This window comes from Chiloscyllium plagiosum, chromosome 8, assembly GCF_004010195.1.
Source record: "Chiloscyllium plagiosum isolate BGI_BamShark_2017 chromosome 8, ASM401019v2, whole genome shotgun sequence".
NCBI classification, from domain to species: domain Eukaryota; kingdom Metazoa; phylum Chordata; class Chondrichthyes; order Orectolobiformes; family Hemiscylliidae; genus Chiloscyllium; species Chiloscyllium plagiosum.
The window spans coordinates 63,310,922-63,314,465 of record NC_057717.1 but is presented as its reverse complement, the minus strand read 5'-3'; positions in this window follow the sequence as shown (position 1 = coordinate 63,314,465).

Here is a 3,544-nt window from a genome sequence, read left to right as displayed (position 1 = left end):
GAAACATTAGCAAAGTGTTTAAGTTGGGTTCAGATATAAATATGAACAGGCAGAGATTAAAGAGATATGAGCCACGTGCAGGCAGATGGTATTAGTTTATAAAAGCATCATGGTCAACACAGCCATGGAGTGCCGAAGGGCATTTGCTGCGCTTTACTGTTCTATTTTCTAACCTCCCAGTCTCAACATGGCAAATGCACTCAGAATCTTGGATGTGTATTGAAATTCTCTTTCATTTTTCTAAATTACAATGTGTTCAAGCTCAACTGACTCAACCCCTTATGATTAGAATATCCGTCCAGCCCCAAGATCAACCGATCATTCTCTGCCCTGCCTGCAAAGCCAGAATTTCTTTCCCTAGGACACTCGTACTGTTCATATTATTCGATGCTTCATTTGATTCGTTACATGTATAATTTTAGCAAGTCCTCCCTATGTTTGCAATCCATTCCCATTGTAATAAATTACAGCATCTTGTTTACATGCTCTATTACCTGCTGAACTGTAAGCTGCCAGTTAGACAAGAATTCTCAAAACTCCTTGTGCAGATTGTGTGAAACCAAACGGTGCTAGCATCTGACAGTAAGTTGGGAAAAGCTAGAGTGTAATAAATAGGATATGACAATAAATAATAACTGCACACTTAGAAAAAAAATGGGATACACATGATTTTATGAAAGGGAAATATTTTTAAACCTGTTTGGATTTTACATTTTGGAGTGACCATTAATGACAGAATTGATAGAGATGTGGGAGAGGACTCTCGGTTTGGGGACGTTTGAATATCCAGAAACGTTTTGAACAGTTTCAATATGGGATAAATCTTAGCTCGGGAGAGACTAGGGCCCCTTAAAGATCAATGAGGTTGTCGATGTGTATCCACTGTTGATGGGGGAGATCTGAAAGAAATATTTTGCTGTAGGACCTCCTATTGAGAATGATAGGAACCTCAGGAATCACGGAGAAAAATTTGTGATATCTTGGAAAGTGTTCACGTTGTAGAGTAAGATGTGCTGGAAGTCTTGAAATGCAAAAAGGTTTGCGAAACCTGGGGACATGAGCAGACGTATGACAGCACTTCATGAGATGCTCAGGAGGAAATTGAGAGCCGCTTGCAGATATATTTGTATCATCGACAGGCTCGAAAGACCAATGAAACTGATGAATGTAGTGTATCAGTTGTTGGAGTAAATTCTGAAAGAATAGATTATCAGGCATTTGGAAAGGCAAGGAGTAATGAGCAATAGTAAGCAAGGGTTTTTTGCGTGCAAAGTCGTTTCTGACTAACCTGACTGGTTTTTGAGGAGGTAGAGAAGTTGTATATCAAGGTAAAGCAGTACACCTTGTCTACATGGACTTTAACAAGGCCGTTGGCAAGGTTCTGCATGGCAGAAGAAAAGAACATAACAACTACGAGCAGAGGTAGGTTCTCTGGCCCTTCAAGCCTGCTCCACCGTTCAATAAGGTCATTGCTTATCTATTCCTGGACACAGAACAAATTATCAGCGCGCACACCTTACCCTTTCATTAATTTTTCTTGTCAAGGGTATGTCAACCTTAGCTTTAAAACGTTTACTGAAGTAATGTGAACTGCTTCACTGCAATAGGAATTCCGCAGATCAAAAGCATTTTTGGTGTAAAGGTACCTTCTCAACTTAGTCCGAATGCTGCTCCTTCTAATCTTTTGGCTATGCCCTCTTCTCCTAGCTTCACCTGCCAATAAAAAAATCCTTTCCACGTCTATTATCTATACTCCCTCTTTTTTTTAGTTTCTTTTTATCCCGAGATCTCGCCGATTGGTTTGAATTCCAATGAATAAAGTCCCAAAATACTCTTTCCATCTCCTTATAAGCCAATCCTCTCAACTTCGAAATCGAACTCGTGAACGTCCTGTGCACCCCTCCTGTGTCAATACATCCTTCCTCAAGTAAAGAGACGAAAACAACACACGGTAATCCAGGCTTCGGCAGCACCTTGCACAGTTGCAAAACAAAACACTCTGCTCTTCAACTCAATCCCTTCAACCAATGAAGGACAACATTTAATTTGTCTTCCTAATTAGTTGTTTCACTTTCAGACCAACGTTCTCTGACTCATGCACAAGTACACCCAAATCCCTCGACACAGTTGAGTGCTGCAACATTTTACCATTCAAGTAATAATCCTTTTTACTGTTACTCCTGTCAATGTCTGAGGGTGCTGGCGCTCGACTGGTGTGGACAAAATTAAAATTCACACAAAACTGGGTTATATTTCAGCAATTTCGTTTGGAAGCAGCAGCTTTCCGAGCAGCACTCTCCTTACCTACATTCGTCTCTTTATCGATCACTGGCATGTTTTGAGTGTCCTCCACTGTGAAGACCGATCACAAATACCTGTTCAGTGCCTCAGTCGTTTAATCATGTTCCATAACTAAATGTTTCTCCTTATCATCTAAATAACTAACATTTACTTTCGCCACTCATTTGTGCTGTGAACAATTATCGAACATTTTGCTGTCTGAACCAGAACTACATTTTCTTCTGTGGTACTTTATCTCATGTTCGACCTTACTATCTTTGTAGCGCTTTTGGCGGCTCTCTGTTGACCTTTGAAGTTTTCCCAATCTTCTCGATCACTGCTGTTTTTGGAAACTTTGTATCGCTTCTTTTTCAATTGTAAGCCTCCCTTGTTTCCTCAGATAATCATTGCATATTACCTCCTTTTCTAACAGTCGTTTCTTTTCACTAGAATATGTTGTGTTTTTTTTTGCTGAACATCGAAAAAAAGTCCTCTGAATGTCCTGCGCAGATCGTCAACATATTCACATTAAAATATTTGCTTTCAGTCTATTTAAGTCAAGTCCTCACTCATTCTATTGTAGTCTCCCGTTTTTAAGCACAGGGCCGTGGCATTGGATTTTATCTTCACACACTCCACTTGTACTCTTAATTGATGAAAAAAACTATGATCACTCATTCCAAGAAGATTTCAAACAAACAGGTCATTAATTATTCCTGCCTCATTACGTAGGACCAGATCTCGGACACAATGTTCCCTCATTGATTCCATTCCATAGTGTACTAGCCAACTATCACGGAAACACTGAACTAACTCTTCCTCAAGTCGAACGTGACCGAGCTGGTTCGCCCAATATTCCCCATAACAATTGCCATACAATTTTAGAAACTATTGTTATTTATTTGTTGATTGCCCTCCCCTGACATATTAATAAGTTTAGATCACACAGGGCCAGGAACTGCTCACCAACTGGATTCAAAATTTGATTGACAGTCATCGACAAAGCGTGTTCATAGTGGGTTGTGGTCAAGGTGCAGGCCGATGCGAAACAGTGAGCAATGAACAAAGTTTGTGCGAAGATTTGTAGCTCGGGTGCTCGTTGTTGTGGTTCGCCGAGCTGGAAGTTTTTGTTGCAAACGTTTCGTCCCCTGGCTAGGCGACATCATCAGTGCTTGGGAGCCTCCTGCGAAGCGCTTCTTTGATGTTTCCTCCGGTGTTTATAGTGGTCTGTCCCTGCCGCTTCGGGTTGTCAGTTTCAGCTGTC